Genomic DNA, 17,901 nt, shown 5'->3' with positions numbered 1-17,901 from the left:
CCCTGGTGGGTCTGACACAGGAGTGTCTGGGCTTGATGTTGTCTGACTTCTGTCACTCTCTTGCCTGTCTGCTAACGCTCAGGTACATGTGACAAATGTCTCCTATTGCTCCTGTATTTAACTCCCTCAGGTGTCATTACATCATATGACCTGGTTGCCACTGTTTTCACGAGCCTCAATGTTCCATGTTTTACCATCATGCATTTTTGTTCTATCATTTGGACTGAGTGCACTGAGCACCTTGGACCCTTTGTCATAGTATTTTCTGTTCAGTCTTCTCTCCGTTTGTTAAGAATGACCTTGTCATCCTTCTGTTTCTAGTACTGGCAACCTAGTTGAGTTTCCTGTTGAACAGCTCTGCATGAGCTTTTAGTGGAGTAGCCCTGTAGTTTAACAAAGCTAGATATAGATCTGTCTGAGTCAAGAGCTTTCTTAAGCAGTAGATTCACTGTTTTGACACCGTTCTCGACTAACCAGTTAGACTGTGAGTACAGTGGGCTGGATGTGACATACTTGAACCCATACAGTTTAGCGAAATCCCTGAAAGCTGAACTGTGAGACGTTGTCCTATGGACTACCTCTGCGACCCCATGGCGAGCAAAGAATGACTTAATGTGAATTATCACCTGACTAGCAGTAGTGTTCTTCAGTAAAGTCATCTCTGGATAATGAGAGTAATATTCCATCAGTAAAACATAGTTCTTGACCTAATACAGGTCAAAACAGCAAATAAATCTATTCCTACTTTGCCCCATGGTCTTAACACCTCATTTTCCTCAACCCATATTGTCTCTTTGCTGTTTTGACCTGTATTTCTGCCGTTTCACAGGCGCTGTCTGCTCTATATCAGCATTCATCTTGGGCCAGAATAACTGCTTTTGCACGTCGTTTTGACTTTTCCCATTCCTAGATGGCCCTCGTGTATTTTGATCAGCATGTTTTCCTGTGACACACTTGGTATCACAATTCTTGAACCCTTAAAACAGAATTCCATCAAGTACAGATGGCGCATCGCTGTATTGACCATAAGGGTATGGTATAGCTTGTACAGACCACCCGCATGTTATGGCTTGAATTACCTTTTGCAAACACTTATCTTCTGAAGTAGCATGTGAAATAACTGTCCACATTTCATCTGAAACTGGACAACTCTTTCTGGTAAGGTTTACATGTATGGTATAATTCTGCTCGTATATCTGGTTTGGTTCTGAGCCATCAAAAGCTTTGGAAAATGTTCCTGCCACTAACAATTCTTTCCCTGGCCTGTACTCGAGTTGCAAGTCATATTTCAGAAGTTTTAGAAACAGTCTGAACCCTTGGTGGTGTGTATGCTAGACCTTTCTTTGCAATAGTAACCAAAGGTTTGTGATCTGTTTCAGCCCACACTGTTTTACCATAGATAAACACATGGAATGTCTCACATGCATGTGACAGTGCCAATGCCTCTTTCTCAATGTGAGCATAGCTACACTCAGAAGTTGTCAGAGCCCTGGAGGCATATGCGACTGGGCGCCATCTAGTGCCATACTGCTGCAACAACACTGCACCTAATCCTGCTTTAGAGGCATCTGCTGAGATTTTGGTTTTGTGCTTTTCATCATAGAACCTCAGTACTGGAGCATGCATGATTAATACCTCGAGCTCCTCAAACTCTATCTGGTGATTACGGTTCCAACACCCCACTGTAGTTTTACACAGTAGACTTCTCATCTGGTTTGTGAGAGTTGCCAGATTAGGTACAAATTTGCCCACATAGAACCTTTGTACACCCTCTTTGTTGGTAGGTGGCGGCATGTTTTTGATGTCTGTCACTTTGCGCTGGTCTATCTAAACACATTCACATGTTAGTTTTTCACCTTTTTCACTGCTTTTAACCCTGTGTTGTGCTCAAGAGTCTGACCTCATATTAGCACACCATCAATGTACTTTTTTGCCTGGCACACTCAAATATCTGTTGGGCTGTCCTGAAAGACTACTGGTGCTGAAGTGAGACCAAACGGGAGCCTTTTAAATGAGTACCTATCAACAAGAGTATTGAAAGTACAAAGCCTTGTACTCGCCTTGTCTAGAAGTATCTGCCAAAACCCTGAGGTATCTAGCTTTGATAAGTATTTAGCCCCTGCTATGTCCCCAAATATCTCCCCCCTGGTAGACAGCTGAAAGTGTTCCCTTTTCACATACTTGTTAAGCTCTTCTGGATCCATACACAGTCTGAGTGAGCAGTCTTTCTTCTCAACTATTACTAGTGAGTGGACCCATTCAGTAGGTACTTCTACTTTGTCTAGGATATCTAAAGACTCTAGCCTCCGTAGCTCTGCTTTTAGCTTGTCTCCTAGGGACCTTTCTAGGTGCATGGATCACTGGTCTATAGTAGCTCTGCTTCTAGCGATAATGGGACCTTTCTAGGTGCATGGATCACTGGTCTCTCAGGCTACTCTAACTCCATTTTGTGCTGCACCTTGAAGTTTCCTGTCCTGAAAAAAATCAGCACATGTATCCTCAACATTGGTAATTTCACCATATGAACCCGTTTCATTAGACCCAGTAAGTTACATGACTTTAACCCATTGATGGGTGGTTTTTCTACCTTTACTATGACAAAAGGAACCTTGTGAGATTTATCCACTACCTCCAGCACCAATGTGCATGTCCCTGAAGTGGCAATCGCTTCACCACTGTAAGCTTTCAATCTTATCCTTTGTGGTCACCAATGGTTTTACCTGTAACAATTCAGTCCCTGGAATGATGTTGACCTGTGAACCCAATATCAGTTCCATTAGTCTTGTAAGTAAGAGTCCAGTCCTCGGCTAGTCCTGTGCATGCGACTGTTCCTACAAAGAGGTCACCCGAAGCCCCCTCACTGTACTTGTTACCACTGCTGCTGTCCTGGTACTCCTTGACACAGTGTACTGTCTTTTGTTGTCTCTGCTGCCTGCATTTTAATGCAAAGTGGTTCTTTATGCCACAGCTTTGACTCTTTTCTATATGCTGGGCACTGGAGAGGTCTGTGCTCTCCTCCGCAGTAGCAGTATGAACACTGGTCCCCTGAAGTGTGCTGCTCAAATCAAGTCACATTTTATTGGTCACATACACATGGTCAGCAGATGTTATTGCGAGTGTAGCGAAATGCTTGTGGTTCTAGTTCCGACAGTGCAACAATATCTAACAAATCCACAACAACTACCTAATACACATGTAAGTAAAGGGATGGAATAAGAATATATGGATGAGCAATGACCGATCAGCATAGGCAAGATGCAACAGATGGCATAAAATACAGTATATACATATGGGATAAGTAATGCAAGTTAAGTAAACATTATTAAAGTGGCATTATTAAAGTGATTAGTGATCCATTTATTAAAGTGGTCAATGATTTCAAGTCCATGTACGCAGCAGTCTCTCTGTGTTAGTGATGGCTGTTTAACAGTCTTATGGCCTTGAGATAGACTGAAAAATAGCTTCTCTCGGTCCCAGCTTTGATGCACCTGTACAGACCTCGCCTTCTGGATGGTAGCGGGTCTGCTGCCTGCTGTCCTTTGAAGTTAGCCGTTTAGCTGTAGCTCTTCCTTTGCATACCACCACTGTCCATTTACCGTATAGTGACTGACACATTTGTATTGCTATTTCTAGTGTCAATTCATTCTTACCAAGTAACTTTCCCCCCTGCCCCTTGTCTCTCACCCCCATGACAATTCTCTCTTCAATTTGACCCTAATTTCGATTGACATTTCAGTTTCAAGCCCATAATAAATTCCTCAACAGTCTCTTGTTGCATTCTGAGATCTGCTGTTGAAAACATACCTCTCAAATGTCTTGTTTCTTCTGGGAGTAGAAAAAGACTGAAATTTGGCTAACAACAGTTCATAATCTGCCTGGTCCTCGTCCGTTACCTGAAATATGTTGTAGACATCAATGGCGCCCGAGCCAACTAGTACTGTGAGAAACAGTGCGACCTTCTGTGCGTCGTCTTTTTCAGCCGTTCCTGTCGTTGTCAGATAGAGGGTGAAACGCTGCTTGAACCGCTTCCATTGCGCTTCAACATTGCCATTAAGTTGCAGTTATGTTGGAAGCTTTAGCTGCTCGATGTCTTTAGCCAGCTAGCACTGCACGCTCCGTTTGCTCCGACGTGGTTATTTTTACCTCAGTCTCGTTAGCCCAGTGCAGTGGCTAGTTAACATTAGCTAGTTGACGTGAAGCCTCTTGGCGCAGTTCAGCATTTTTTTTTTTTAACAAAAAGTCGATGATGGATGAGTCAAAGGCGAGTTCTGTCACTCCTGGTACCATGTTGTATTTTCTTGACTAAGAAAATAATTGTCTTTAAAACATAAGTTATTCTTTATTCAAGTTAACCTGAGCCATACCAGTATAGCGGGCTGCGCGTACCCTAAGTGGTAACGTGGGCTCCGATACAATATACCACAGGTGCATGGCGGGAATTCTGTTCTTGTTTAGGAAGGGAAACAATTGGGATGTGTGGCAAATGTTAAAGAGGAGGATGAAGACAGTACAGATAGATACCTGTATGTTAGAAGAGGAAGATTTTATGGCTGTTTAAAACAAAGAAAAAGCAGACGCTCTAGGAACGCTTTTGCAGCATTGCATAAAGTTGACAATCTACGTGATGAATGTAAAAGACGTAAGGAAGAAAAGCTAAGAATGCATGAAGATATATACCATAAGAACTGTGATTCTGGAGAATCAGTGGATGCTGAATTCACCATGTTTGAAATAAAGAGGGCGTTGGAGGGGTGTGGTTGCAAAGCTCCAGGTGAGGATCGATTATACAACATTATGTTTAAACATCTGCCTACAGCAGTTTTGGGAAAGATTTTGGGTTTATTTAACAAAATATTGAGGACAGGAGTGCTGCCAGCAGGATGGTGTTGCCTTTTCTGTAGACTGATAAAGATCCATCCTGCTAGTTATAGACCTATTGAATTTACATCAAATCTCTGTAAATGAATAGAAACGTTGATTGTAGGCAGATTGATGTATTATCTAGATTAGATTAGAGTGGATTCAGAGTGGATTCAGAAAAGGAAGGACTACCCATGATGCATTAGTTAAAGTTAGTACTGAGGTGACCAAAGCTTTGGCAATTAAGGAAGTGATGTCAATAGTATATTTTGACATTGAAAAGGCACATGATAAAATGTTGTGGGAAGATCTACTGATTCATTTCAATGGAATGGGAGAATGTACAACTGGATTATGGATTTCTTGTTTGACCGAACCTTCCAGGTCAGGGTGGGATCGGAGTTATCAAGAGAATATGAGGTGGAAAATGGAATTCCACTGGGTAGTGCTATTAGTCCTATCTTATTCACGTTGATCATTAATGATATCTTTGGGGTTATCGGACAGGGTATAGGGGCGGCATTATATGCAGATGATGGTGCCATTTGGAAAAGAGGAAGGAATATTCCTTATGTTGTAGCAGTAGAGGAATGGTCCTTATCATAGGGGAAAATAATGTATGTATTTGGGGCTATGGTTTGAGGAAAAGCTTACATGGAGACATATTACATGTATTGAGACTAAATGCAAGAAAGTATTACATCTTATGAGGAAAATAGTTGGGCATGATGGGGGGCAGATAGGCAATTTTGACTGAATATTTATTTTACATTGATGAGAGATCGTATATAGATTATGCGTGCTTTGTATATGGTTTTCCAGCTATGACATCACTGTTGCGCCTTGATAGGACGCAAGCGAGTGCACTCAGGATGTGCGATGGTGCATTTAAAACTACACCGGTTGAGGCTTTACAAGTTGATACTGGGGAAATGCCACTATCCCTTAGACGAGTTAAGCTAGCCCTGGCATATGGATCAAGACTGAAGGGTAGTACTGTAGATAACGGTTGATGAATATGGACTCAGAGCAATTAGACATGTGTGGCAATAGGACATGTGCCACTGTGGTTTTATACATAAATCCTCACGTTATGGTAAGAAAAAATGATGGTTGTTGGGGTTACAAAGAAATGGTATTGAAATTCAGTTCTGTTGGATTCCGCCTCATACAGGAGTTTATGGAAATTATATAGTAGCTATAATAGCAAAAAAAAGCTGTGAAAAATATTATTGTGGATATACAGCTGCAGCTGGGTAGAGGTGAAATTAAAACATTGATTCTGAAAATGGGTTAGATTGCTGGCAGACAATGGGAGGAAAGTAGTAAGGGTAGACATTTTTACAGTACAAGGAAATCTGTGTGGAAGATAGTGTCATATAATGGGAACAGAATGGAGGAAGTTATGTTGTGTAGGATGAGATTAGGGCATATGGGATTGAATTCCTTTTTGAAGTTGATAGGAAAAACATGGTACTGGATTGTGTAATGGCTGTATGGTAGAGGAAACTGTATTATTTTGGAAACGGTATTATTATTTTGTGAAATGTATGATGTAGAAAGGGAGAGGTTGTTTGACAGGGTCAGAGAGGTTGGATGGGAATGGGGAGTGGGTGGTATTTTGGGTGGGGGTGATGGGAGTAGTGAGGTTCGTAGAGAATAATTTAAAAACATTACAAATTCAGGGTTAGTTAAGAGAAAGGTCGTGCCCAGCCTCACACTCCAGTACAGTAGGTGGCGGTGTATGCACCTGTTATTTGGTTGCGATTCACCAATATAAACATTAAGACTTTTCTAAAAACAAATGGTTAAATTGATACACACCTTGTTTGGGTTAGTGTTCCCACATGGCCATATTTCCATGTTACAGCGCTTGTTTATGGAAAACAGACGGAAGACAAGAAGCGACCGCCTGTACTAATTAGCTATCTCCGAAACACCTGTGTGTAGGCGCAACTCGGGAATTGTAGCAGAATGAAGTGTATTTTTTTAATTTGAACGATTATTTCTCGCTGATGAAAGATAAGGGCCATATGTTTCGAAAGCCATATCGCAAGTGATGATTGCTGACGTTTCTAAATGTTAAAACACAGCATCTGGATTGTAGGTCAAATGAGGGCGAAGCTAATGGCTGAGAATTGTAGGGAGAAGGCAGAATGCCGCCTAGAGTTTGAGAGCTAGCCATAGCCAATGCCTAGTATGGTCTTTTTTAGCAGAAGAGTGTAACAGTGAAGCTTGTGGTACAACCTGTTAGTTTCACCCCTAGTCAACTCTAAGGAAATGGATGCAATAGCCATAGGTGACCACAGTGACGGGCCACTTGTGAATGTACAGTGAACATGGGGACAGGATATTGGGTATGGTGTCTTTGCTGGGGATGGACGAAAATGCGATACATAAGGGTCATGGATTCCCCCTCCCCACGATCAATCGAATTCAGATCGAAATTGCAATATTGACGTGCAATATCCATATCACAATATCCATTCTTTGACACTACAACAAAAACTAGACTAAGGTGCCTCCTCCAATTAGATTGACTATACTCTGTTCATTCACTCTCTACATGCACAGAGGATGCTGACCAATCATAAGCGGGCTCTAGCACTCTCCATGGCATGGACATGCTGGCCAATCGCAAGCGTCCCCGCTTAGAGCTCGCAGTTAGATGCTGGTGAGGGGAGAAAGGGCTTCACCTCAGTCTGTCGGAGATTTGAGTGCTGCTAGTGCTAAGGAAAACACATCCCGCAGACAGACAGAAATCACAGAGGCCATCGACTACACTGCATGGCACAAATTATGTGGACACCTGCTCGTCAAACATCTCATTCCAAAATCAGGGGCATTAACATGGAGTTGATCCCCCTTTGCTGCTATAACAGCCTCCACTCTTCTGGGAAGGCTTTCCACTAGATGTTGGAACATTCCTGTGGGGACTTGCTTCCATTCAGCCACAAGAGCATTAGTGAGGTCAGGCACTGATGTTGGGCGATTAGGTCTCGCTCCCAGTCAGCGTTCCAATTCATCCCAAAGGGTTTCGATGGGGTTGAGGTCAGGGCTCTGTGCAGGCCAGCGAAGTTCTTCCACACCGATCTTGACAAACCATTTCTGTATGGACCTCACTTTGTGCACGGGGACATTGTCATGCTGAAACAGGAAAGGGCCTTCCCCAAACTGTTGCCACAAAGTTGGAAGCACAGAATCGTCTAGAATGTCATTGTATGCTGTAGCGTTAAGATTTCCCTTCACTGGAACTAAGGGGCCTAGCCTGAACCATGAAAAACAGCCCCAGACTATTATTTCTCCACCACCAAACTTTACAGTTGGCACTATGCATTGGGGCAGGTAGTGTTCTCCTGGCATCCGCCAAACCCAGATTAGTCTCCTGGCATCCGGCAAACTGCCAGATGGTGAAGCGTGATTCATCACTATAGAGAATGCGTTTCCACTGCTCCAGAGTCCAATGGCAGCGAGCTTTACACCACTCCAGCTGACGCTTGACATTGCACATGGTGATCTTAGGCTTGTGTGCAGCTGCTCGGCCATGGAAATCCATTTCATGAAGCTCCCAACGAACAGTTGGGAGTGAGTGTTGCAACTGAGGACGGTAGTGAGTGTTGCAACTGAGGACAGATGATTTTTACGCACTACGTGCTTCAGCACTTGGTGGTCTCACTCTGTGAGCTTGTGTGGCCTACCACTTCGTAGCTGAACCGTTGTTGCTCCTAGACGTTTCCACTTCACAATAAAAGCACCTGCAGTTGACCGGGGCAGCTCTAGCAGGACAAACATTTGACAAACTGACTTGTTGGAAAGGTGGCATCCTATGACAGTGCTAGGTTGAAAGTCACTGAGCTCTTCAGTATGAGCCATTCTACTGCCAATGTGGGTCTATGAAGATTGTATGGCTGTGTGCTCGATTTTATACACCTGTCAGCAACAGGTGTGGCTGAAATAGCCAAATCCAGTAATTTGAAGGGGTGTCCATATAATTTGTCTAAAGCCATGAGTTCTTTTTACACCGTTAGCAAAGACAGCTTCAAGATGTTAAACAAGCTGGACAAGAGATACAAGATTCCATATTGCACATATTTCTCCCAAGTCACCTTCCCCAAACTAGTAGAACAAGAACAACCGAGCCCTAGCTACATTTGTTTGACATTACACTTTATTGATGTCCTGCGTTGTGTCATTTGTGGCCTCAGCCTGGTCTCATAGACTAGAAGTATAAACATAGTAAACGTTAATGCGGGACACTGAAATTACACTGAACAAAAACAAAAACGCAACATGCAACATTTTAAAATGTTTTTACTTTGTTACAGTTCATATAAGGAAATCATTCAATTGAAATTAATTAATCAGGCCCTAATCTATGGATTTCACATTACTGGGAATACAGATATGCATCTGTTGGTCACAGATACCTTAAACAAAAAGGTAGGGGCGTGGATCAGAAAACCAGTCAGCGCAACACATCTCCTTCGCATAGAGTTGATCAGGCTGTTGATTGTGGCCTGTTGAATGTTGTCGCACTCCTCTTCAATGGCTGTGCGAAGTTTCTGGATATTGGTGGGTACTGGTAAACGCTGTCATACACATTGATCCAGAGCCTCCCAAACATGCTCAATGGCTGACATATCTGGTGAATATGAAGGCTATGGAATCAGGCCCTACACCCAAACAAGGGCACTCCGTTCATCCACCTCTGGCCTGCTCGCCTCCCTACCTCTGAGGAAGCACAGTTCCCGCTCAGCCCAGTCAAAACTGTTCGCTGCTCTGGCATCCCAATGGTGGAACAAGCTCCCTCACGACGCCAGGACAGCGGAGTCAATCACCACCTTCCGGAGACACCTGAAACCCCACCTCTTCAAGGAATACCTGGGATAGGATAAAGTAATCCTTCTAACCCCCCCCCTTAAAAGATTTAGATGCACTATTGTAAAGTGGTTGTTCCACTGGATATTATAAGGTGAATGCACCAATTTGTAAGTCGCTCTGGATAAGAGCGTCTGCTAAATGACTTAAATGTAAATGTAATGGAAGAACTGGGACATTTTCAGCTTCCAGGAATTGTGTACAGATCCTTGCGACATGGGGCTATGCATTATCTTGCTGAAACATGGTGATTGAGATGGATGAATGGCACGACAATGGGCCTCAGGATCTCATCACGGTATCTCTGTGCATTCAAATTTCCATCAATACATTGCAATTGTGTTCGTTGTGCTCTCCGGAGCTTATGCCTACCCATACCATAACCATAACCATGGGGCACTCTGTTCACAACATTGACATCAGCAAACCGCTCGCCCACACAACGCGATACACACTGTCTGCCATCTGCCTGCTACAGTTGAAACCGGGATTCATCTGTGAAGAGCACACTTCTCCAGCGTGCCAGTGGCCATAGAAGGTGAGCATTTGCACACTGAAGTCAGTTACGACTCCGAACTGCAGTTAGGTCAAGACCCTGGTGAGGACAACGAGCACGCAGATGAGCTTTCCTGAGACGGTCTCTGACAGTTTGTACAGAAATTCTTCAGTTGTGCAAACCCACAGTTTCATCAGCTGTCCGGGTGGCTAGGTGTAGGCGCTGGAAGTGGAGGTCCTGGGCTGGCGTGGTTACGTGTGGTCTGCGGTTTGACGTACTGCCAAATTCTCTAAAACAACGTTGGTATTGGAAGTCGACCGATTATGATTTTTCAACGCCGATACCGATACCGGTTATTGGAGGACCAAAAAAAGCCGATACCGATTAATCGGCCATTTTTTAAAATGTATTTATTTGTAATAATGACAATTACAACAATACTGAATGAACACTTATTTTAACTTAATATAATACATCAATAAAATCAATTTAGCCTCAAATAAATAATGAAACATGTTCAATTTGGTTTAAATAATGCAAAAACAAAGTTTTGGAGAAGAAAGTAAAAGTGCAATATGTGCCATGTAAAAAAGCTAACGCTTAAGTTCCTTGCTCAGAACATGAGAACATATGAAAGCTGGTGGTTCCTTTTAACATGAGTCTTCAATATTCCCAGGTAAGAAGTTTTAGGTTGTCGTTATTATAGGACTATTTCTCTCTATACGATTTGTATTTCATATACCTTTGACTATTGGATGTTCTTATAGGCACTTTAGTATTGCCAGTGTAACAGTATAGCATCCGTCCCTCTCCTCGCTCCTACCTGGGCTCGAACCAGGAACACATCGACAACAGCCACCCTCGAAGCAGTGTTACCCATGTAGAGCAAGGGGAAAAACTACTCCCAGTCTCAGAGCGAGTGACGTTTGAAACGCTATTAACGCGCACCCGGCTAACTAGCTAGCCATTTCACATCGGTTATACCAGCCTAATCTTGGGAGTTGACAGGCTTGAAGTCATAAACAGCACAATGCATTGCGAAGGGCTGCTGGCAAACGCACGAAAGTGCTGTTTGAATGGTACGCTTACGATCCTGCTGCTGCCTACCGTCGCTCAGTCAGACTGCTCTATCAAATCATAGACTTAATTATAACATAATAACACACAGAAATACGAGCCTTAGGTCGTTAATATGGTCGAATCATCTCGAAAACAAAACGTTTTTCCTGTCAGTGAAATACGGAACCGTTCCGTATTTTATCTAACGGGTGGCATCCCTAAGTCTAAATATTCCTGTTACATTGCACAACCTTCAATGTTATGTCATAATTACGTAAAAATCTGGCAAATTAGTTCGCAACGAGCCAGGTGGCCCAAACTGTTGCATATACCCTGACTCTGCGTGCAATGAACGCAAAATGACACAATTTCACCTGGTTAATATTGCCTGCTAACCTGGATTTCTTTTAGCTAAATATGCAGGTTTAAAAATATATACTTCGGTGTATTGATTTTAAGAAAGGCATTGATGTTTATGGTTAGGTACAGTCGTGCAACGATTGTGCTTTTTTCGCAAATGCGCTTTTGTTAAATCATCCCCCGTTTGGCGAAGTCGGCTGTCTTTGTTAGGAAGAAATAGTCTTCACAGTTTGCAACGAGCCAGGCGGCCCAAACTGCAGCATATACCCTGACACTGTTTGCAAGAGAAGTGACACTTTTTCCCTAGTTAAAAGATATTCATGTTAGCAGGCAATATTAACTAAATATGCAGGTTTAAAAATATATACTTGTGTATTGATTTTAAGAAAGGCATTGATGTTTATGGTTGGAGCAACATGTACCTAAGTGATTATATGCAACGCAGGACAGGCTAGATAAACTAGTAATATCATCAACCATGTGTAGTTAACTAGTGATTATGATTGGTTGATTGTTTTTTATAAGATAAGTTTAATGCTAGCTAGCAACTTACCTTGGCTTCTTACTGCATTCGCGTAACAGGCAGGCTCCTCGTGGAGTGCAATGTAAAGCAGGTGGTTAGAGCGTTGGACTAGTTAACCGTAAGGTTGCAAGATTGAATCCCCGAGCTGACAAGGTAAAAATCTGTCGTTCTGCCCCTGAACAAGGCAGTTAACCCACCATTCCTAGGCCGTCATTGAAAATAAGAATGTGTTCTTAACTGACTTGCCTAGTTAAATAAAGGTCAAAAAAGAAGAAGAAGAAGAAATCGGCCAAATCGGCGTCCAAAAATACCGATTTCTGATTGTTATGAAAACTTGAAATCGGCCCTAATTAATCGGCCATTCCGATTAATCGGTCGACCTCTTGTTGGTATGGTAGAGAAATTAAGAATAAATTATTTGGCAACAGCTCTGGTCGACATGCCTGCAGTCAGCATGCCAATTGCACGCTCTCTCACGCTTCTTGATACACCTGGATGGATTTTCTTGGCAAAGGAGAAATGCTCACTAACAGGGATGTAACCAAGCTGGTGTGCTTTTTGTTCAATAAGCTTTTTGTTCATATGGAACATTTCTGGGATATTTTATTTCAGCTCATGAAACATGTGACCAACACTTTACATGTTGCATTTATATTTTTGTTCAATATAGTATGATAGGCAAAAAGAAAAGGAGTGTGGTTGTTCTGGGTGGTTAAGTTGGCGTATAACGCGAACATCTAGCAGCCCAAAGGACAACTTTAGCATTTTAGCCATTTGCTACTTTTTTGCTACTTTGCAACTACTTAGCATGTTAGCTAACCCTTTCCCTAACCCTAACATCAACCTTTCACCTAACTCCTAACCCTAACCCCTAGCCTAGCTAACGTTAGCCACCTAGCTAACATTAGCAACAACAAATTGGAATAGAAAATATTTACTAAATAAACTTAAGTAAAAAATACAGGGGACACCAGTACCAGTCAATGCCCGGTCAAACTGAGCAATCGGGGGAGAAGAGCCTTGGTCAGGAAGGTGACCAAGAACCCAATGGTCACTCTGATAGAGCTCCAGAGTTCTTCTGTGGAGATGGGAGAACCTTCCAGAAGGACAACCATCTCTGCAGCACTCCACCAATCAGGTCTTTATGGTAGAGTGGCCAGACGGAAGCCACTCCTCAGTAAAAGGCACATGACAGCCCGCTTGGAGTTTTCCAAAAGGCCCCTAAAGGACTCGGACAATGAGAAACAACATTTTCTGGTCTGATGAAACCAAGATTGAACTCTTTGGCCTGAATGCCAAGCGTCACATCTGGAGGAAACCTGGCACCATCCCTACGGTGAAGCATGGTAGTGGCAGCATCATGCTGTGGCGATGTTTTTCAGCGACAGGGACTGAGCGACTAGTCAGGGTTGAGGGAAATATACAGAGAGATCCTTGATGAAAACCTGCTCAGAACCTCAGACTGGGGCTAAGTTTCCCTTCCAGCAGGACAATGACCCTAAGCACACAGCCAAGACAATGCAGGTGTGGCTTCGGGACAAGTCTCTGAATGTCCTTGAGTGGCCCAGCCAGAGCCCGGACTTGAACCTGAACGAGCATCTTTGGAGAGACCTGAAAATAGCTGTGCAGCAACTCTCCCCATCCAACCTGACAGAGCCTGAGAGGATCTGCAGAGAAGAATGGGACAAACTCCCAAAATAGAGGTGTGCCACGCTTGTAGCGTCATACCCAAGAAGACTCAAGGCTGTAATCGCTGTCAAAGGTGTTTCAACAAATACTGAGTAAAGTGTCTGAATACTTATGTAAATGTGATATCAGTTTTATATTCTTTAGAAATTTGCAAAAATGTAAAAAAAAAAGGTTTTTGCTTTGTCATTATGGGGTATTGTGTATAGATTGATGAGGGGAAAAAATAATTTAATCCATTTTAGAATAAGGCTGTAACGTAACAAAATGTGGAATAAGTCAAGGGGTTTGAGTACTTTCCGAATGCACTGTAGGTGTGTTTTTACACTGCAGGTGTGTGTGAAAGAGATGAGCTCAAAGCTCTGTTTGTTTGCACAAGGGTTTGGCCATTTGTAAGACATATAAGCACCACATGCATTTGGCGCAGAGAGTCAAATGCAAGGAAGCTGTAATTTATAGTAGATGTATAATACTGTCCTATTTTTATTGTTGCAATATTTGAAATATACGATATCTTTTTGCCTAACTGTAGAACTGTAATACTGTTGCATCCATTTTGATATTTTAAGTTGAAATTGTGCAGCAGTATAGCTTTAAAACAATCTGTTATATCTAATGAGGTGCTGTTATATATAGACCACATGGAGAATTAAGTAAATCAGATTTCCGAATAAAGGCTTGCTAAAGTGCCAAAATTCAGCATTTTAACATGTCCCTCAGTCAACTCTGTTTCACTTCTAGGAATATTTTAAACCACTTAATAAAAAGTTTCTCCATCGTTGTAAGGCCCTAGTTATTTTGTTGCTTTGCCAGTCATTTCTAAAGATTATAATTTATTTCATGTGATTAGTGAATCATTTACATCTGTCCCTCATTTTAAGGTCAACCCTGTTATGTGATCTGTACTCTCATTTTATTGGTGAAACTATTCATGTAGAATAATATTTTTTGAAAGAAGCATTGGACATCTAATAGTCAAATCATAGAGTTAAAGCTGGTGAGCTGTTTCTACTCTTTTTGGCCATTTCCTGGTGTTTTGTGGTGGAAAACTGAGCTGGTTGAGCATAACATGTTAATGACCCTGTTACCCATAGACAGACAGGCTAAAAAAATTTTAACATTTGTTTTTGTTGTGTGAATCTTGCATTCAATTGCCCCTACGTTTTACACACAACAATCTTCCTTTCCCCTATAACAAGGGGATTTCTAGCTGATTTAAGAGTAAATCGTCAACTCTGTTACAGTCAACCCTACTTTATTTGGCACTTAATATGCACTTACTGTAGTATTATACCTTTTTTTTACCTCTTGAGATGGGAAGACATGTTTTTTTTCTGAAGTTGAACATGTGATCTTTATGACAGAATGTCAAAATTAGGTGAAATCAAAAACATTCGTTTTTTTTACTAAATTCCACTTCTCAAAAGGCACTGAATTGGTGGAATGACCCATACCTAAATTCCTCTATCTTTACTCACCTTATTCTCATATTTGGCCACTAGATGTCGGGCTATACATTCAAACCATGGTGGAACAGGCCTTAACACAGAGGAGGATAGCACAGCAATGACAGAGAACCAGATCCATCCAGTGAATGATTGTTACTTGAAATGGTGCCATTGATCATCTCATCAGCCTCATCTACACAAACACAATGCTATCTCAGGGACTTGGGGGAGAGGCACACATGTGTTGCTGTATCATCTGCTTGTCTGTCTACTAATTAGAGGACTCTGAATATTATTATCCTTTTTATGCATAAATACATGTTTTTCAGTGAGGAAGTGAGTGAGATGTAGGGACAAACAGAGAGATAGGATGGAGAAGATCGAGAGCACAAGAGATAGAGATGGAGATAGAGCGATGCCTGCTGTCAGATTTGATCTAGGTCAACAGGGGGAGTGCTCATTCTTTGATGCACGCCTGCGTACCATATCTGTGATTGAACATTTTCTGTTACTCAGGCCTGTCACCCACAGCCTCTGCTCTCATTTTATCATGTGTCATCCCTGCTCATTAAATACTCATACATCTGTCCTGGCTGCCATGATGTAGTGCCTCCGAGCTCTGGTAGGGAAGGTAGAAGACTACTTGATTCTCTCTCTGTGTTTAATGAAAGCCAAGGGCACAAGTGTCACGCCCTGACCATAGAGAGCCTTTTATTCTCTATGTTGGTTAGGTCGGGGTGTGACTAGTGTGGGTAATCTAGGTTGTTCTATTTCTATCTTGGCCTGGTATGGTTCCCAATCAGAGGCAGCTGTTTATCGTTGTCTCTGATTGGGGATCATATTTAGGCAGCCATTTCCCCACTGTGTTTTGTGGGATCTTGTTTTGTTTATGTGTAGTTGCCTGTGAGCACTCCATAGCTTCACGTGTTCGTTTATTCTTTATTGTTTTTTTGAGAGTTTCATTTAATAAACATGTGGAACCCAGATCATGCTGCACTTTGGTCTGAATGTTCCTACAACGATCGTGACAGAAGATCCCACCACAACAGGACCAAGCAACGTGCCCAGGAGGAGAGAGTATCCTGGACTTGGGAGGAGATTTTGGATGGGAAGGGATCCTGGACTTGGGAGGAAATCCTTGCAGGACAGGATCGCCTTCCTTGGCGGCAGACGCAAGGAGAGAAGGGAGGACAGTGACGGCACCGGGGTTCACGGCCACAAGGAAAGCCCAAAGGACAGCCCAAAACGTTTTTTTTGGGGGGGCACACGGGGTGGTCGGCGGAGCCGAGGAGCGAACCAGAGCCGATCTGGGAGAAGAGAGAGAAATTGGAGGAGAGTGAACGGAGAGAGTCAGAGACCGTCAGTGAGTTGATGGAGAAATTGGAGGAGAGAGAAATGAGAGAGTTGTTGTGTTGGTGTATGATGCACGACATTCGCCCTAAGGAGCGTGTTATCGGTTTGATGCCACCTGAGTCAGCTCTCCGTACTCGTCCTGAGGAGCGTGCTAGCAGTCTGGTAAAAACTGTGCCAGCTCCACGCACCAGGTCTCCAGTACGCCACCACAGCCCTGTACGTCCTGTGCCAGCTCTCCGCACTCGCCTTGAGGAGCATATAATTTGTCCGGTACCATGTGTGCCGGCTCTATGCACCAAGTCTCCAGTACGCCTTCACAGCCCAGTACGTCCTGTGCCAGCTCCCCGCACTCGCCGTGCGAAATGTGTCATCCTTCCAGTACAACTTGTGCCGGCTCTACGCACAAAGTCTCCAGTGCGCCTCCACAGCCCAGTACGTCCTGTGCCAGCTCCCCGCACTCGCCGTGCGAAGTGTGTCATCGTTCCGGTACGATTTGTGCCGGCCCTACACACCAGGTCTTCAGTGCGCCTCCACAGCCCAGTACGTCCTGTGCCAGCTCCTCGCACTCGCCCTGAAGAGCATGTCACCAGTCCGGTGCAACATGTGCCAGTCCCACGCATCAGGCCTCCAGTGCACCCTCCCAGTCCGGCATGTCCTGTACCTGCTCCTCGCACTCGCCCTGAAGAGCGTGTCACCAGTCCGGTGCAACCTGTGCCGGCTCCACGCATCAGGCCTCCAGTGAACCCTCCCAGTCCGGCATGTCCTGTGCCTGCTCCTCGCACTCGCCCTGAAGAGCGTGTCACCAGTCCGGTGCAACCTGTGCCGTCCCATGCATCAGGCCTCCAGTGCGCCTCCCCAGTCCGGCATGTCCAATGCCTGCTCCCTGCACTCGCCCTGAACTCCGGTGCCACCTGTACCGGCTCCACGCACTAGGCCTCCAGTGCGCATCAACAGTCCAGAGCTTCCGGCGACGGTCCCCAGTCCAGAGCTTCCGGCGACGGTCCCCAGTCCAGAGCTTCCGGCGACGGTCCCCAGTCCAGAGCTTCCGGCGACGGTTCAGAGTCCAGAGCTTCCGGCGACGGTTCACAGTCCGGAACCTCCTACGACGGTCCACAGTCCGGAACCTCCTGCGACGGTCCACAGTCCGGAACCTCCTGCGACGGTCCACAGTCCGGAACCTCCTGCGACGGTCCACAGTCCGAAACCTCCTGCGACGGTCCACAGGCCGGAGCCTTCCT

The sequence above is a fragment of the Salmo salar genome, chromosome ssa11, assembly GCF_905237065.1.
Source record: "Salmo salar chromosome ssa11, Ssal_v3.1, whole genome shotgun sequence".
Classification (NCBI taxonomy): domain Eukaryota; kingdom Metazoa; phylum Chordata; class Actinopteri; order Salmoniformes; family Salmonidae; genus Salmo; species Salmo salar.
Note: the sequence above shows the minus strand (reverse complement) of the source record.